Consider the following 20533-nt stretch of genomic DNA (forward strand, 5'->3'; position numbering starts at 1 on the left):
GCTAATTTGCTATTTGTTAGCGCACAAATCCCTTTATAAATCCCAGTCAGCGGAAGATTGTGCGTACGTGCATCTCCACCCTGTCTCCTCCCCGAAATCACCATATATGGAGCTTACGACGCCTAGTTTTACTATGCATAACCTCATCTGCATATCATTTCCATACATATTCCCATCCACGTGACACCACGGTTAACACCGTCAAAGGTACAAGACATTGGAAAATATTAGATATGGACTATAAATGCAATTTGTGCCACACATTATATTGATAAAGATCATCCAATATCCTCTTTATGTTTTAGAATAAATATATCAAAATATCCATAAAAACAAAATTGTATAAAATACTTCAGAGAAAGGTTTTAGAATAGAGCTGATTCATTCATTTCCACTGGCCAGATAGTATTTGAATAGTTTTAAACAATTCAAATCAAATGTATGCAGTTTTGCTGATAAGGTGAACATATCTTTTAGGAAGTTTATAAGGCTATTTTTAGTGGAAACAGATAGGCGGCCTACTTACTTATTGCAGTGTAAATACAATTGTCTGACTCGGCGCGTCACTGACAAAGTATTTTAAAAAGAAAATATGCAAATCTTACCGTTTTCCTCAAATTATGTCCTTCAAATGGTAATTGTTTGAAGATCCTTCACACGACATCAACACCTCCTGCAGCTGTGGTTGTACAGTAAGATATTATTGGACCTATTCAAACTGGACAATGGACCAATCGACCACCGAATCCAGCAGTGTCTTACATAATATCCAAGTTAAGTGTGCATCACTGATCGTCATTCTCAAAAAAATATTTTGTCATAACATCTGCAGTTTAGTTTAAAGAGGAAGTATTGTGCTCCCAGCGCTCCTCGCATTCATTAGAGCAGCGTGCCACTGGAAAAGTGATCGAAAATAGCACATCTACTATCTCAAGTTCACATCACTTTTGTCTCCAGAATGTGCGTACGCACAGCTCAAAGTTTGCTTAAAGGTGCGCACATTCTCCCGTCAAGTTTGTTTTTATAGATCACAACCTTTGCGTGGGAACTGGCGTGCACACGTTTCCAGCCCCGTTTGTGCGTACGCACGCTTTATAAATTGAGACCCCAGATCACAAAAGCACAATTTGTACACTTTAAAGGGATGTTACTTGTAGATAACGATTATGTTACATTAAATAAGTGTTTAAATGTATAATTCAAAAATGGTAACAGGTTTGACACTGCATGATATCCCCCCTCAGTCAAACCTCATAAATCATAAAAAAAAAAAAAAAAAAAAAAAATTATAGAAGAGAAAGAGAAACTTATTTTTATTTGATCTGTTGGCATGCTGGTTTAGAGATTATGTAACTTCCTGGAAGTAATGTCACTGGAATGCTCTATTATTTATACAGGGTTCTTTGGTGAGGGTAACAGGGCTGACATGAAATTGGGGACACCGATAAAATGATTTTTTTTTTTTTAAATAAAAATTATACATATATATATATATATATATATATATATATATATATATATACGTGCATGTGGTTTCATTTAATAATGTTTTGCAGAGAAATGAAAACAGGTCGCAACAACAATAAGCACTCACACAAATATATTTTTAGATCGCACAGATTAAATTTCAGGAACATATGCGACTAAAATAGTCACAATTTCGAGCCTTGCGCTGAATTCGGTAAGTAGTTAAAGGGTGAGTTCACACAAAGACTATAGAATAACACTAGACGTGTCACTCGTATTGTTTTGAATGGGAGAAAGTGTAACGCGCAATATGGCGGAATAAGTCCCGCCTTCTAAAGCCAAGAGCCAATCGCCGACTGGTAAAGTCATCGCGTCACTTCAGCGGCCGTTAGAATCACCGGTTTCTATAGAAACAGTCAGACGCGCGCCTCCGAAGCGACGTGCATTTAGGTCTGCGCATGCGCATTAGCTTGATCCAGCCTGAAAAAAAATACAGTTTTTTTGTCATGATTCGAGCGTTTAGAAACTAAATTTATGAGTCGGTTGTTGTTAGATTTCATTGGTGATTTCAAATATGAAATTTAATCGTAAGGTTGACGAACAGTTTTGGAGAATCTGATGTTTCCCCATTCAAAGAGATAGGAGCTGCATGATGCCCAAGATGCCCGAGAGGCGTTTCAAAGATGGCCGCCGAGTGAAATGACTTGTCTTAAACATAGACAGTAAAAGAAATGGACACAGCGACCCCATTGGAACTCAACTGAGACAAGTGAAGCCCATTTTTAGCGATTTTTAGCACTTCCGTTTCTGACGCGCAGACTCAAACTAAGCTTGATGACGTCAGCAACCTGTCTGACAGATGTAAATCTTCTAGTAGCTGTGCGTGCAAACTGCCATCGTTAATCTTGCAGAGACGGCGAGCTTGAGCGGGGAGTTCTTTGGCGTGAGTGAGCAGAGTAAGTATTCTGATTAATTATTTTGTATAGTATTTTAAAATGTAACGCCAGTACGCCATCTCTCTTGACATCTCCCCGATTGCCTGCGAGCTTCTCCTCCTGTCTGTACGGTAATTTCTCTACTGTGCGACAGAGAGTCGAGTGGTTATGACGCAATCTTTAGCCTATTTTTACAAAAACTGTATCTATGGGGCCATAATGTAACATAGAAGGTAATGGAGCCCTTTATACATTGTCGTGTATCTTTAGAAATAAATAATGGACAAATGGAGTCTTTAAACGCCTCAGATGTAAAGTTATTCGCTGCCAAAATGAATGGGAGTCAATGGGGATGCTAACGCAAGTGAAGTTCTGCTACAAGATGGCGGCACCCGGCCGACTTCAACTTCCGGTCGACTTCCTTGGGCACTGGTCTTAAAGGGACTCTGGTTCACATTAGCTCTGCTGCTATCAATATAACAATAAACAATGTGGCTTTTTATATATATTTAATATATTTTCTGTTTATTCATATTCCTAATTGATATTAACAAAATACTGTACGATCCAAAGCATTAAATTTAAGATTATAATCTTCCACTTTATATTAAACATGGAATGAAATGAATAGAAATAAAATTTTTTCGTAAAACAACATGCTCTACAAAACAGTACATTCTTAATTAAATACCATTTCACAAAAACAATTACCAGCACAGAGCAGTGGAAAGAGAGAGTAAAGTAGCTTCAGCTCCGATCTACTCGAAACACATTTCACTTGTTAGGGAGCACATGGAAAATGGCGCACATGGAAAGATCGAGTTAATTAAAAACGGAAATAAAACTATCAAATACACAAAAATATGAACAAAAAACACACTCTAGAAGTCAATTAGTGTTCAATGTGTTCAATCCCCTTCATACATCGTCTAACATTCAACATGAAACTTTTATTTTGAACTTTTAACACGGAGCTGCAGCAGAAGCGACTCACCCACAGCAGTTCTCTCTTGCTCTGCTGCAGATCGCTCGAACTCAGTGCGCTATAGCGCCACCAGCGCTGCCAATAGGACATTACAGCAGGGTTATGACACCAACAGCTACTAGATTAACTTATATTTTAATTATTGTCAGACAAATAAACAGTAAGTAATAAAATAGTAACAAATAATCAAATTAATGAGTAATAGCACAAATAAATACAACAGAACAAACATATAAATGAAATAAATGGTGCTTTTCAAGTTTTGACGCATGGTGAGTGAGCGGGTTAAGCGCAAATAACAAACACCTGTCTCTTATTACAGTGATTGGCATGGAGACAGGATAAAACACCAGGATAAGCAGGAGTGTGTGAGAGAGAGAGGGACTGCTAAATGAGACCTGCTGGATCCTGGAGAGGATTTATACTGGAGTGAAGTCATTTAATTTGAAGTTGGATTCTCTGTTGTGCGTGTGCACTGTTTTTATGTTGATTACTGAAAAGACCAATAAAATACTCAGTTCAGCAGTCAAAGCCGACCCTTGTCCTCTTCCTTCCCTACGAACTCTGTTCATTTACTACACTGGTGCCGAAACCCAGGAAGGAAGACGGAAACCGTCACCATGCAGTCGACCTCTGCCCAGCTGTTTGAGGAAATCATCTCATCCCTCACGGTCATGCACCAGGAACATCATCAAGCCCTGCTGGACCTACGTACAGATCAAGAGCGCCGTTTCCAGGCCATCGTACAAGCCCAGCAGGAAGACCGCGAGAGGTTCCGGAGCTGGATTGACCGGGAGGTTCGTACGGAGACCACCGGACAGCTCGCTGCGCCCACCCACCTGCCGCTGAACAAGATGGAGCCACAGGACGACCCAGAAGCCTTCATGGACTTGTTCGAAAGATCGGCGGAGGTTTCTGGGTGGCCCCGGGATCAGTGGCCGATGCGCCTGATCCCATTGCTATCCAGGGAAGCGCAGCTCCCCGTACAGAACCTCCTGGTGTTCGACGATCTCAAACAGGCCATCCTCCAGCGCGTCGGCCGGACCCTGGAACAACATCGCCAGCGCTTCCGCTCCCTGGAGCTGGGGGAGTCTGGCTGGCCATTCGTGATGACTCAACAGCTCCGGGACTCCTGCTGCAAATGGCTACTGGCTGAGGGAGGCGACGTGGAGGACATCATCGATAGGGTGGTGCTGGAGCAATTTAACACACGGCTCCCGAGGAGAAAGGCCGAGTGGGTCCAGTGCCACCGTCCCACGTTGCTGGACTCAGCCATCCATCTAGCGGAGGATCACATGGTGGCGTGCCCAGGGGTCGGCGAACCCCTTCCATCTATCTCTCTCTCTCCTTCTCTTCCCCCTCCCTCTCTCTCTCAACCTGTCCCTCTCCCCAGGTCCCGTCCGCCTGGCCCACCTCGTGTCCTGCCCCAGGAGCGGGGCGGGGCGGAACTGAACAGGGACAGTTCTCCGGACCGAGAGGGGGCGGGACTGACTGCTGCCGGGCCGGACCCCGCTCCTGTTTCTCCCCTTTCTCCATGCCAATCATTTAACCCTCTCTCTGCCACGAGAGCGGCGGGCAGGTCTGGGCCAGCCTGTTGGCTTTGCGGGGACCCGCAGCATTTTGTGGACAGGTGTCCGGTGATGGAGGTCGGGACAATGATCCGGGTCTCGGACGACCCGCAGGCTGCCCACGGTCAGGCTGGCTGGTATCAAATACCTGTGAGTATCAAGGGGGGTACCTATCAGGCTTTGGTGGATTCAGGATGTAACCAAACCTCGATTCATCAAAGCCTGATTTCATCTGGGACATTGGATACAAGCTGCATGGTTAGGGTGCGGTGTGTGCACGGGGATGTGGTGGAATATCCTCTAATGCCAGTCATTATTCAATTCAGGAGACAAAAGCATAAAGTTGAGGTGGCAGTTCACCCGCACCTCCGGCATCCGATAATTTTGGGAACCAATTGGCCAGCGTTCACTAAATTACTAGGGTGTTTATGCTCGGATGCCTCTTGGGGAAAAAGGACGTCGGATGGGGACGCGCATGTGCAGGTGGGAGAAGCTGACCAGGGACCAGTGAGTACAGCTTCAGGGGAACAGAGCGAAGTCGGAAGACGTATTATTTCGGAGCGCGATGACTTTCCCCTGGAGCAGTCTCAAGATGAAATGCTAAAACATGCTTTTGAGAAGGTCAGTGTCATCGATGGTCTCCAGCCTGGACGCCCGCTTACTTATCCGTATTTTGCGATGATAAAAGATAGGTTGTATCGAGTGACCCAAGACACTCAGACAAAAGAAGATACAACCCAGTTATAAGTGCCGAGAAGCCGGAGGGAAATGCTTTTCCATGCGGCTCATTCTAACCCAATGGCTGGTCATTTAGGACAAAGAGCAACACTAAATCGCCTCATGACCCGATTTTTTTGGCCGGGCATCCACGAGAATGTCTTGTCGTGAATGTCAGCTGGTGAATCCACCGGCCACTCCAAAAGCGCCTTTCCCGAGGCAGTGGCTCTCTGTAACATTTCCGCTAAGAGTGTTGCGGACGCACTGTTTAGTTTAATCTCTCAAGTGGGGATTCCGAAAGAAATCCTCACTGATCAAGACACAGCGTTTATGTCACATATGTTACGCAAACTTTACGAGTTATTGGGCATTAAATCGATTCGTACCAGCGTCTTTCACCCACAAACAGACGGGCTGGTCGAACGGTTTAATTGCACGCTTAACCCTTTCAAGCGTGAGTTTAAAATATTCTAACTGTCCCCCCAGAGTGAGTTTTTTTAAGGCGACCATTATTTTAGAACGTTTGTCTTTAATGTTTCCATAGCGACGCGTCATGCGTGTCACGAGCGCTGAACGCAGCCACAATAACACTGTATGAGAGGTGGATCGCTATTATTTTGTTTTTCCTTGTTTATTTAAAATATTCACAAACTTGCTTACCATGTCATCAACTATCTGATATTCTGATCCTCAAATATGCGTAAGTGAGTGTGTTTTGTCGTTTAAAAGCCTTTATAAATGATCTTTATCTTGATCTATAACGCGAGATCCGTGCCACCATCTTAGTTTGCCACGTAGTTTGCAGAGTCATGTCAGTCGGATTTACAGCAGGTGAATTCATCATTTTCTCCTGAAATATATGCAAGTAAGTGGCTGGTGAACTGGGAATCCCTTAGAGGATTCAAAGGATTAAATCAATGATTTGTAAATTCGTTCAGGAGGACGGCAAAATTTGGGATAAATGGTTAGAACCCCTGTTGTTCGCTGTGCGAGAAGTCCCGCAAGCCTCCACGGGGTTTTCCCCCTTCAAGCTTCTCTTTGGACGCCAGCCCAAAGAGGGGTACTGGATGTCCTGAGAGAGACTTGGGAGGATGGACCATCTCAATCGAAAAATGAAATTCAGCATGTGCTGGACTTGAGAACAAAACTCCACACTTTGGGGCGGCTATCCATGGAGAATTTGTTACAAGCCCAGGACAGACAAAGCCGGCTGTATGACAGGGGGACTAATTTACGAAAATTTTCACCAGGAGATAAAGTGCTTGTATTGCTCCCCACTTCAAGCTCAAAATTACTTGCAAAGTGGCAAGGACCATTTGAGGTCACACGGCAGATTGGTGAGCTCGATTATGAGGTAATACTATCTGATAGAAAGGGGAGCACGTCAAATTTACCACCTCAATCTCCTAAAAAAATGGAATGAGGCAGAATCAGTGATGCTGGTGACGGTGATTAGCGGAGAGGATGATCTCGGGCCGGAGGTGAATATAAAAAAAAACAATCCCTCGATCTGGTCCCAGGTGGAGATCACCTCTCGCTCTCACAACTCACTGATTTGAGTTACAAGCAGAGTTGTCAGAGTTGCAAGCTGACGTGTTTTCTCCCCTACCGGGTCGTACAGACCTCATTCAGCACCACATCGAGACCAAGCCGGCCGTGGTGATTCGCAGCCGGCCATATAGATTGCCTGAACACAAGAAAAAAAGTTGTACAGGCAGAATTTGTCATGATTGCACACAGAAACAAGATGTTAGGATCCAAGCGCAGCATTTATTGGTTAGTCCAAAGGCATAATCAAACAGGCAAGGGTCAAACTCCACAGCACAGTCCACATAAACCAGAAAAAATAGAGAACAAAAGTGCATGTAACAAATAATAACAAACCACAAACAAAGGCAGAAACAAACAAATGAGACTAAATAGACAGAACTAATGAGCAAACACAAAACAGCTGGGTGCAATGAAACAGGATAATGAGTCCAGGAGGTGAATTATGGGTAATGTAGTCTAAGGTGAACAATAGTCCATGTTGGAGTGCCCTCTGGTGGCTAAACGGGGCACTCCAACTCATGATCATGACAGAATTAGGAGCAATGCTTGAAATGGGGGTAATAGAAGAATCCAGCAGTAACTGGCAATAGCCAACAATACACTGTATGAGTCAAAACTATAAATTGTTCTTTTATGCCAAAAAGCATTAGGATATTAAGTAAAGATCATGTTTCATGAAGATATTTTGTACATGTTCTACCGTATATATTTAAATGTATTTTTGTAAGGAATGTATGTTAAGGACTTCTGTTTGCGTGTCTCTCTTTAAAAGCCAATAATAACTGAAACCAAGTAGATAACACAATAATAGTGAAACCAAGTAGATAACACAATAATTCTTTTTGCATACAAAATCAGAGACTTCACACGTTCAGATCAAGCCTCCAACGTGCTCCTGTTGCGTTATTTTCACCCAGTTTACAACAAAAACAGCGCACAGGCACTAACTGTATGTGCTAAACAAACAGGCTCACTTGCTTCCAAATGCTGTAACTTTTGCTTAGTTCATGCTATCACCACAAAATTTGATCCAGATCCCAGATCAAATAATTTTTCTCCTTTCTTATTTCCTTCATTAATTATTGCATGTCAAATAAAAAGGATATGTAAAATTACAAGAAAAATATGTTTGATTTGAATTTTATCAGCAGTTTCTCCGCATGAGAATATCCCATTGTAATGTAATTTATATATTGATATATTTTTTAAATTAAAAGTGTTCTATCAAATGATACCTACCCTTTGACTCTCCTTGCTATAGTTTTGGAGTTATGAGTCTTTACTTTTGTGTTTGTCACTCAGAAAAAACAACTCTAAAAATGCCTTCAGGTATACATTTAGATTTATTTGCACACTCAGATTTCAGGTTTTCAAATGATTGTATCATATCCTAACAAACCATACATCACTAGAAAGCTTATTTATTCAACTTTAAGATGATGTATAAATCTCAATTTCAAAAAAGTGACCCTTATGACTGGTCTTGTGGTCCAGGGTCTCAAATTATAGAACAATTGATTGCATTTATGAACTTTTAACAGTGTTGGGTAAGTTACTGTAAAAACGTAATGAATTACTAATTACATCTTCAATAGTGTAATTAGATTACTGTACAAATTATTCCAAAAAGTATTTAATTACTTATTACTTTCTTAGTCTTATATCAACCTGGATGAGTTAAATATTCAATGTGTAATATTTTAGCAGTAAAATATCCAATCCAGTGTTATATATTTTGTTCACTTGAGTACTTACAATGTCCCAATTTTTTCCAACTATTTGTAAATCGTGAGAAAATTGCAGTTTTAACCAAGGCTCCGGGACATGTGAGGAGTCGTCTGTCAATTGCATCATACCCGTGTTACCCTCAGTTTCCGCTTTTATTTTGTAGAAAACATGGAAACACCAAAGACGCTTTAATATGTAACACATTTTAATAGACATAATTATTTGAATTATCAGTAATAGATAATTTTCTCCATCATACAATACATTTTAAAATTAATTGCAATTAATTGCATTAATTGCATTAAAATTAAATTTAATATGATATTGTAAAATCGATCTATCTTACTGCAGTGTGCAACAGTGTCTCGCAGCAGCCGCCAAGTGAACTCACACAGTACCATTATAACATCATTTTCAACCCACTTAAAATGTATCTAATAATAAACAGCTGCGAAATTTAAGCAGCGAAAATAGTTTCAAACAGCTGTATCAAAGCCTAACACTCAGCCTTGTTTTCATTACTGAATGATTAAGTGTTTTGAAGGAATCGGTTGAGTCAAAGATCAAATGAGCCATTCATAAACAACTGCCTTGTTCTTGAATGAATCGGCCATTTGAATGAATCATTTGAATGAATGAATAAATGACCCACTCATTAAAACAGTTATTTGCAGCCACCTACTGGTGGTTTAGTTTAATTTTTAAAAGTATAATATTCCCCCAAATTTCATATTTGTTTTTTCAAAAAATATTCAAAACAATCCCATAACATTAATGCAGTTATAATCAATCAAAAATATGCAGATTTAAATACGTCAAACCTGCAATATTCTGAAAGGATATTACTTCAGAACACATTTATATTTCCACCATAAAAAATACTATAAAATACAAGTGACCTATGTACGTGTGTCTACATGACAAGGCTTAATGTCGAGCCCTGCATGTAGTCTTAATGGGCCGCGTTTCAGTCACCATTTCATATTGTCTGACAACAAAAACAAACAAAAAAAAATATAGATGAACAATTTTATTGGGAAATTGGCTGTATTAAAATATATTATGTGAGCAAACAGAGAATCAAACAAATGTAAAGGGCTGACACTTGGCAGATTGCTAATACAACGAAATTTTCTAATTGCTGTAAGTCATTTATCAACATTTAGTGACGTGTTCTGGGGATAGTTAAAAGGTCTTGGCCTGAAGACCTCAGAGACCGACCAGGGGTGTGTGCATGTAAAAGATCCTGTATATACGAGGGCGCTTGACCATGCAAGGCCCTTTAAGTAATAACCTAAATTTTGAAATGCACTCTATAATGAATAGGAAGCCAGTGAAGAGCTTTAAGCACAGGAGTAATGTGGGACCTCCTGCAGGACCTAGTCAAAAGCCTAGCAGCTGCATTCTGTACAATTTGTAATTGATCCAAGGAAGCTTTGTTTAAATGTGTACAAAGAATTACAATAATCCAATCGTGAAGAAATAAAAGCATGAACAAGCATCTCCAATTCCTTTTTTGAAACCATAGATCTAATTTTAGCAATGTTCCTGAGATGTAAAAAACAGGAACGAACTACCGACTTGACATGACTGTTAAGACACAATGATCTGTTAAAAATGAACCCCAAATTTCTTATGTCACCACAATCAGAGGATGATAGACCACCAATACCCTGCCTAATCTTAGGGGTAATTTTGTCTGGGGCAATAATCAACTCCTCAGTTTTATCTGTATTAAGTTGCAGAAAATTGTCTGCCATCCAATTGTTAATGGAGACTAAACAATCCAGCAAAAGAGACAGTTTCTCTTGTCTATCAGGACTAAAAGACATATAAAATAAGATATTATTTTGAAACTGCAAATTATCTTGAAAAGAGGAAGCATATACAGGTTAAAAATCATGGGGCCGAGCACAGAACCTTGTGGCACACCACAGGAAAAAAGAAACTTAAAGAACCTATGGATACAGAAAAACTCCTGTCAGAAAGATAAGAAGAAAACCAGTCCAGAGCTGACCCAGAGATGCCCACCAGAGAATTCAGTCTACCAATCAGAGTGCAGTGGTCAACAGTGTCAAACGCTGCGCTAAGATCTAGCAAGAGCAGCACAGGACATTCACCAGAATCATGTCCTGTCTTTTTCAAGAGAGGCTGAACAACAGCATGTTTAAAACAACTAGGAACCTGGCCTAGTCTAAGAGATAAGTTTATGATTGAAACCAAACATGGGCCCATAGATGTTATGGATTTCATTAACAGAGATGTAGGTAAAATCCACAGGGCTCTGGGAAGGCTTCATCTTACAAACTAAACTAATAATGTCATTCAAGGAAATGGGATAAAATGAGTCCAAAATTGAGTGTCTTTGTCCATGAATATAATAGGGTTTGCTGATGGTGAAATGCCTGCCCTAACAGCCATAACCTTGTCCACAAAATGGGACAAAATTATTGTAATCAGGAACAAGAGATGAAGTCTCAAACAAAGTTTTAGGATTCCTTTTGCAGACAGATATCAGTTTAGTGAAAAAAGAATGATATATTTATTTAATAAAACAAAAGGTATAACAGCTTCTCTTGCCTTATGTGCCAATTTCCTCCTCCATTTTCCCTCAAATAAGCAAGGAGAAAACACCTTTGGTGATAGAAATAATTGTAAATGAGCATAAGCCCTGTACGGTCCGCCATGCTGGTTTGTTTACACTCAGGCAGTTTGGTGTGACTTGCCTTGAACACTACAAAGTTTTGAGTCATGGTTTGAGGTTGTGACTTAAGGGCTCAAAAACCTGCCTGTAACGCAGCAGAACTCTGCAGGAAATGTAGATCCAAAGCCACTGGAAGGCAAGCCTGCAACCTTTAGCTAAGAAAACATAACTCCTAATGCTAATGCTCCGCCCCCTCAGAGGCTGTTTTTTGAATGGATGTCAATGGATATATACTCTATTATATCTTCTATTACTTACTGAATGGTAAAGCACTTTTCTTCAGTATATTTAGGTTTATATTGGGTCCAGTTCTCACCTTAGTGATGAACAGGAATTGTCGTTTGCTAATTCCTCAATCAATGTCAGCTCTCTTCTAACAAGCTGATGATCCTAGCCAGATTTGAAAAATAAAGCATACATACAAAATGTGCAGTGGTGGTGCCTTTGGACCAGGTTTGAAAACCACTGCTGTATTCAGTATAAGGTCTATACAGTGGGTACAGAAAGTATTCCTTAAATTTTTCACTTTGTTATATTGCAGCCATTTGCTAAAATCATTTAAGTTCATTTTTTCCTCATTAATGTACACACAGCACCCCATATTGACAGAAAAACAGAATTGTTGACATTTTTGCAGATTTATTTAAAAAGAAAAACTAAAATATCACATGGTCCTAAGTATTCAGACCCTTTGCTCAGTATTTAGTAGAAGCACCCTTTTGATCTAATACAGCCATGAGTCTTTTTGGGAAAGATGCAACAAGTTTTTCACACCTGGATTTGGGGATCCTCTGCCATTCCTCCTTGCAGATCCTCTCCAGTTCGGTCAGGTTGGATGGTAAACGTTGGTGGACAGCCATTTTTAGGTCTCTCCAGAGATGCTCAATTGGGTTTAAGTCAGGGCTCTGGCTGGGCCCATTCAAGAACAGTCACGGAGTTGTTGTGAAGCCACTCCTTCATTATTTTAGCTTGTGTGCTTAGGGTTATTGTCTTGTTGGAAGGTAAACCTTTGGCCCAGTCTGAGGTCCTGAGCACTCTGGAGAAGGTTTTCGTCCAGGATATCCCTGTACTTGGCCGCATTCATCTTTCCCTCTATTGCAACCAGTCGTCCTGTCCCTGCAGCTGAAAAACACCCCCACAGCATGATGCTGCCACCACCATGCTTCACTGTTGGGACTGTATTGGACAGGTGATGAGCAGTGCCTGGTTTTCTCCACACATACCGCTTAGAATTAAGGCCAAAAAGTTCTATCTTGGTCTCATCAGACCAGAGAATCTTATTTCTCACCATCTTGGAGTCCTTCAGGTGTTTTTTCATGTGTCTTGCACTGAAGAGAGGCTTCCATCGGGCCACTCTTCCATAAAGCCCCGACTGGTGGAGGGCTGCAGTGATGGTTGACTTTCTACAACTTTCTCCCATCTCCCATCTCCCGACTGCATCTCTGGAGCTCAGCCACAGTGATCTTTAGGTTCTTTACCTCTCTCACCAAGGCTCTTCTCCCCCGATACCTCAGTTTGGCCGGATGGCCAGCTCTAGGAAGGGTTTTGGTCGTCCCAAACGTCTTCCATTTAAGGATTATGGAGGCCACTGTGCTCTTAGGAACCTTAAGTGCAGCAGACATTTTTTGTAACCTTGGCCAGATCTGTGCCTTGCCACAATTCTGTCTCTGAGGTTTTCAGGCAGTTCCTTTGACCTCATGATTCTCATTTGCTCTGACATGCACTGTGAGCGGTAAGGTCTTATATAGACAGGTGTCTTTCCTAATCAAGTCCAATCAGTATAATCAAACACAGCTGGACTCAAATGAAGGTGTAGAACCATCTCAAGGATGATCAGAAGAAATGGACAGCACCTGAGTTAAATATATGAGTGTCACAGCAAAGGGTCTGAATACTTAAGACCATGTGATATTTCAGTTTTTCTTTTTTAATAAATCTGCAAAAATGTCACCAATTCTGTGTTTCCTGTCAATATGGGGTGCTGTGTATACATTAATGAGGAACAAAAAAATGAACTTAATGATTTTAGCAAATGGCTGTAATATAACAAAGAGTGAAAAAAGAGGGGGTCTGAATACTTTCCGTACCCACTGTAGATGGACAACTCTGGTCGTGGAGGGACACTATTCTGCAGAGTTTAGCTCCAAACACACCTGCAAAATTTAACCCAACCCCATTATTTAATCGTAAAGGCTGATTTATACTTCTGTGTCAGACCTATGCCAGAGCCTCTGCACCGTAGGCTATGCAGAGAAGCAGCAAATGGATAACAACTTTTGTTGCAGTTTGACTGTATGTGTCCCCTGAAACAGTGTTTTTTCATTCCCATGGAAGTTGAAAACACTCACTCTACCCCTATTGTCCTGCACCAATTTTTTGACCCGAGGGAGGGGTTCTAACAGACCAATCATAGCGCTTGCGGTCCGTGTAGAATTGATGCATTTTTACATTTTAGAAGAGGTGCATGTCAGTCTACATCGTAGGCTATGTGTGGCACTCACAGCCTAGGCCATACCTCCGGGGTACACGCAACACAGAAGTATAAATAAGCCTCAAGTCTTCAGGAATGCTTGAAAATTACAGGCAGGTGTATTTGATTAGGGATGAAACTTAACACTGCAAAAGAGTGGTCCTCCAGTAACATAGGCTGTGTTTACACTGGCACAAAAATTCAGATCTTTTGCTCATATCTGACACAGTTGGATAGTTGCACGTGTAAACACACAAATCCACACGAGATCCGTTTTTTCGCATCTGATCTGAGCCACTTCCAAATGTGGTTTTAAATTGGATACATATCCGATCTCTGGACATGTGACCTACGTCTAAACACGCATATCCGATTCCCCTTGGAAATCCAAGCCATCACAAGGCGAGGGCTACACGTTTGCTCACTGAAAGGTAGCTTTAATGTTGTATTATGAAGCAGACGTGATTGTATCGTTTGTATGCACTCACACTTAAAATTTCGCAGCTTTATTATTGAGGTGGGAACTTTGTCTAACATTATTTTTCTTGAAAGAAATTGCGTGCACACATACATTCAGCAGCTGAATGTCAACCTTTGCCTGGTTAATTTGAAAGAGACCGCTGTGTTGTTGTTTTTCTTATAAGCCAAAAGCTTCACTGTAGCTATTGTCTCTCCCCCTAGCTCGCTCGAATTCTTTCATTCAAAAAAAAAATGGAATTCTAAAACTAATAACTGTAGATAAAATATCAAACGCAAATTATGTTTAGATTCCGGTCTATATCCGTTCAGTCAGAATTTGCGCTGCAAAACATCAATGACACTAGCAGCTGTTAACTTATCCACTCAGGTAATCGTGGCCACTCGACATGAAATATATAAATAATTTTAATAGCGAATTTAATAGCGGCCATTCAAAACCAGAGGGTCTACTATGTGCATGTAAAACTATCAATGACAATCATTTTGGGGCAGGAAGTAATGTAAACACAGATATCGGATACCAGTCGCATCTAAAGTGAATGTAAACATGCTGGCCAAAAAATCGGATATGGTCAAAAGATTGGATCTGTGCATTAAGACTTGCAGTGTAAATGCAGCCAAAGCTGCCCATCCCTGATCCATAGGATAGGATAGGTTATAGATCAGTGGTCTCAAACTGCCGGCCCGCAGGCCATTTACGGCCCCCACTCCACCTGGCCTGCAACTTATCTAAAAAATAAAACATAATCCGGCCTGCTAAATTATTATTAAGGGGCCATTCACATATCGCATCACATAAGTGGCCTTTCCTTCTTCTCCTTTCTCTGCTTTCTCCTTCTTTCCAAAGCGCTTTTGCTCCCGTGGCGTTTGTTGTTGCTGTGCAACCATTAGCTGCGCTCTCCATGATGACTAGGACGTTTCAGCAAAAGTTTTCTACTCCTTTCATTAGCTCTAGATATATTTATATGCAGATAATAAATAAAATCCCGCTCTGCGCTCAGCATGCCACATCGCAGGTGCTTCGCGACTGTGCCGCTTCTATTATGAGCATGATTGCCTAAATTATAGTAAAAGCACTCGCGCAAGTCACAAACGTCGATTTAAACCACCGAAACATGTCCGATGCTACCATTAAACGTTACAGATCCTCAAACGGCATCTAGGGCAAATGTGGCTCAGCTGTGTGAGCAGAAGCGCTGCAGGTATATATAGTGTACAAATGTATTCAGGGTAGGGCTGCAACTAACGATTATTTCAATAATTGATTAATCTGTCGATTATTTTTACGATTAATCGATGAATTGGAGGGAATCGGTGCAAATTCACAGTGCAAAAAATCCTCAGAACGTGCAAAAACAGGTTGTTCTTTTAACATCCCTGAGCTGTTAAAGTAATAAAAAACAAAAAACAAATGGACTAACACAAAAAACATACACATGTATGCTTTACATCTGCCAAACATATAGGGTTTTTTTTTTTTAAATAAAGTGCACAAAAAGATGTATATTTTTGTTTAGCTTAAGATGACCAAGTGCTATAAAAAAAACTTTAAAATGAAATTTAAAAAGTACAACAAACACAAATATATTTGTCAACAATAACCGATATGGGACAAAGCACAGAATAAATACATGACAACAGATCAGTGTTAATTTTGACAGCAAATTTTGATTTAGTTTTAGTCATAGTCTTTTGGATTTTCATTTTCGCAATCAAAGTGTATGCCACTGATAAGCATTGTAAATGCAGTATTACAGTATACACCAATTAAACGTGCAGGTCTCCTCTCGTGCGTCCTCCTCACTGGACGAGGCAATATCACTTTCGTTTCGCTTTCAGATATCTATTTTATAGATGCCATCAATGCTTTTATCTTTCTAGATGTAATTACCAAAATCAAAACAGTCCATAAACCTTAAATCCTCACGAAAACTTCGGTCAAGCCAGCTCGCACGTCAACCTGAGAAATCAGCCTCCTGTCAAATTCTCGGTTTCTGAATGGACGGTTTGGCTTGATTGACATTCGGGCATGATTTATATACCATCGACCTGTCCTAAAACGTTAGCACGCTTTGATCGATTGTTTGGAGATCGCGTGTTTCTTCGTGCGAGAGCGCATTTCCTGTTCACATCCGCGACAAAACAGTTGATTATTTATGAACGAAAGCGTGAAAAATTGTCTCATTTGAAAGAAAATATCCATAGCTAAAAGATGATCTAGTGTGACAGATTGAAGCAGCCCGTATCAAAAGTGCGGGGGTCGATTTCTGTCTTTTCAAAACTGCGGGGGTCCTGACAACGGTGCGCCTGTTCAGAACAACGTTACGGGTCTCTCCAATGGTCTTTCCTCTACCTCCGCTCTGCTATTTATTAATTTATTTATTTTTGCTCCGCTCTACCGCGCTTTTTTATACTCAAACATCTCCGCGTCTTATTAAGAGGCGTAATAGTCGCGCGACACAACGAATCGATAATGAAATTCGTTGCCAACTCTTTTAATAATCGAATTTTATCGATTTTATCGATTCGTTGTTGCAGCCCTAATTCAGGGATTACATTAGTTCAGTACAGTGTTGATCAGTGCAAGATTTTGATGTTAATTAAGCTAAAATAAAGTAAGGGAAAATATTTGCAACTGTTAAAAACTAATACTGTATGTAACAATGATAGACAGTGCTGTGTACATTTTTTTAAGTATGGCACAAAAAATATCTTAGTAATGAATTTTGAAGTAAATGAGAAATAACGCAAAGGAAAGTAGTTTTTCAGAAATTTTGCGCTTCCTTGTGCTGTTAAAATGGCCCTCCTATGAGGTGTCAATCCAGCCAATTTAAGATTGAGACCCCTGGTATAGATCATACATGTTGTTGGTTTTGATGCTTTAAATGTCTAAATTGTTTTATGTCTATTTTTGCCCCAGACCTAATGGCACTGAAAGAAGCGAGTCATGAACTTAAAGAAAAAGAAGAGGAAAAACATTATAATTTGATGACTGAAGAAAGATCAAAACAGGTTTCCTCACAAAAAGGAGCTCAAAAGACAGAAACTAAAAGTTATTTTACCTGCCAACAGTGTGGAAAGACTTTAAATCAACATAGAAACCTTCAAGTCCACTTGAGAGTTCACACTAGAGAGAGTCCCTTCACTTGCCAACAATGTGGAAAGAGTTTCACACTTAAAGACAAGCTTATAGTCCACATGAGAAATCACACTGGAGAAAAGCAATATATCTGCCAACAGTGTGGAAAGAGTTTCACACAAAAAGGAAGCCTTAAAGGCCACATGAGAATTCATACTGGAGAAAAGCCTCATACCTGCCGACAATGTGGAAAGAGTTTCAGTCAAAAAGGAAGCCTTACAGTCCACATGAGAATTCACACTGAAGAAAAGCCTCATACCTGTCAAGAGTGTGGAAAGAGTTTCATACAAAAAGGAAACCTTCAAGGCCACATGAGAATTCACATTAAAGAGAACCCATTCACCTGCCAACAGTGTGGAAAGAGTTTCAATCGAAAAGGAAGCCTTAAAATCCACATGAGAATTCACACTGGAGAAAAGCCTTACACCTGCCAACAGTGTGGAAAGAGTTTCCGTGACAAAGGAAATCTTACAGCCCACATGAGCACTCACACTGGAGAAAAGCCTCATACCTGTCTAGAGTGTGGAAAGAGTTTCAATCAAAAAGAAAGCCTTAAAGTCCACATGAGTAATCACACTAGAGAGAGCCCATTTACCTGTCAACAGTGTGGAAAGAGTTTCAGTGGAAAAGGAAAGCTTGAAGTCCACATGAGAGTTCACACTGGAGAGAAACCTTTCACCTGTCAACAGTGTGGAAAGAGTTTCAGTCAAAAAAAGCCTTAAAGTCACATGAGAACTCACACTGGGGAAAAGCCTTACACCTGCCAACAGTGTGGAAAGAGTTTTAAAAAGGAAACCTTAAGGTCCACATGATAATTCACACTGGAGAAAAGCCTCATACCTGTCAAGAGTGTGGAAAGAGTTTCAGTTGGAAAAAAAGCCTTACAGCCCACATGAGCACTCACACTGGAGAAAAGCCTTAAGCCTCGTTTACGCTGCACGCGTGTGTGTGTGTGTGCGGCTGCGACGTGGCTACTGAAGCTGATACGCGGCCACTCTGGTCAATGCTCGTGTTTACACCAACTGCACTGCGGTGCGTTTCAGAAGCGTCCCTGACTATTTTTTACAGACGCCATGTCCAAGATGCGCAGATCAAATACAAAATAAAGTCAAAATAATCACCCTGAATCACCTGCCGCTCTTATTTCACATCACTAGGAGGTCAGAAACTGAAGACAAGAGATTCGAAGTTAAAAAGCTTGACATTTGTTTGTTCTTGTCATCCATAACTGGACTTTTTTTAGTGTATTAACTTCGTCTGTAGGCTACAGCAAAATAAAGTATGGCATATCAATAAACACAATCAATTATATAAATATAACCATTTAGCCATTAAAAACACAAAAAAGCCTTAGGGGACACATGAATATTTAAACTGGAGAGAAGCATTTTACATGTGATCAGTGTGGAAAGAGTTTCAGATTTATAGGTTACCTTAAGGGCCACAGGAAAATTCACTGTATTCAAGTCAAGTCACCTTTATTTATATAGCACTTATTACAATGCAGATTGTGTCAAAGCAGCTTTACATTGATAACTGGTATATAATTTTTGCTGCACAGCAGCTCTTAAAGAATAGTGTCAATGCAGGCAGATCAGAAGCACTGTTGAATAAATGTCAAGAATACTGCTGAATATCAAATGTCAAGTCAAATGTCAAGTGTCTCCAACTAAGCAAGCCAAAGGCGACAGTGGCAAGGAACCCAAACTCCAACAGGTGACATCAGGTGGCAAACAAGTGGCAAATAGGTGTTAAATGGAGAAAAAAAACCTTGGGAGAAACCAGGCCTGTCCTCTGGCGAACAGTGCTTTGTTACAATTCAGGTTGCTATCATAAGTCTGATAGGATCGCAACAATCAAAGTATTTATTTCAGTTCCATCCAGTTGAGGATCATATTCATCACGCCGGTATGGACGGTCTGTTGAGGAACTGTGGCACTGGCTGTCGTGTCGATGATGTCTTCACAGTGGATGATCCAGTTGACTCGATCTCTGCTGATACTTCAGGGCTGCGTTGTGGTCGTGTCATGGCACCGGTCCTCCATCTGGACCGTATCCTCATCTGGATACGGCCCGGATCCGGTTGACTACGGTAAACCTCGGGATAAACAGAAAGACTAATATTAGCGTAGATGCCATTCTTCTTCTGATGTAACGAGTACATCTGGTGTTATAGGAAGTGTTCCCAGTTCCGGCTGACCTAAATTATGCAGCCTAATAATCCTTTACCGGATTTGAAAATATAAATTGATAATGTGTTATGTGTATGCCAGGATTAAAGAGATGCGTTTTTAGTCTAGATTTAAACTGACAGAGTGTGTCTGCATCCCGAACAATGCTAGGAAGATTGTTCCAGAGTTTAGGTGCCAAATAGGAGAAGGATCTACCGCCTGCAGTTTAATTTTGATATTCTAGGTATTATCAGCTGGCCTGAATTCTGAGATCACAATAAACGTGAAGGACTATAATGCATTAAGAGCTCACTTAGATACTGGGGAACTAAACCATTTAGTGCTTTGTAAGTAATTAACAAGATTTTAAAATTTATACAGTGTTTAACAGGAAGTCACTGCAGTGATGACAGAACTGAGCTAATATGGTCATACTTCCTAGTTCTAGTAAGAACTCTAGCTGCTGCATTTTGTACGAGCTGTAGTTTATTTATCAAGCGGGAGGAACAACCACCCAGTAGAGCATTACAGTAATCTAGCCTTGAAGTCATGAACGTTGACCTCAAGGCTAAAAATGAACTGTTCTGCATTCTTCATTGAGAGCATATGTCGTAGTTT

The 20533-nt window shown here is 40.6% G+C and overlaps 1 pseudogene; it reads left to right on the plus strand.

Annotated features, from left to right (window-relative positions):
• LOC125263307 overlaps positions 1–18963 on the plus strand; it is a 50778-nt pseudogene extending 31815 nt beyond the window's left edge.
• The last annotated feature ends 1570 nt before the right edge of the window (positions 18964–20533 follow it).

The sequence above is a fragment of the Megalobrama amblycephala genome, linkage group LG1 (assembly GCF_018812025.1).
Source record: "Megalobrama amblycephala isolate DHTTF-2021 linkage group LG1, ASM1881202v1, whole genome shotgun sequence".
NCBI classification, from domain to species: Eukaryota; Metazoa; Chordata; class Actinopteri; order Cypriniformes; family Xenocyprididae; genus Megalobrama; species Megalobrama amblycephala.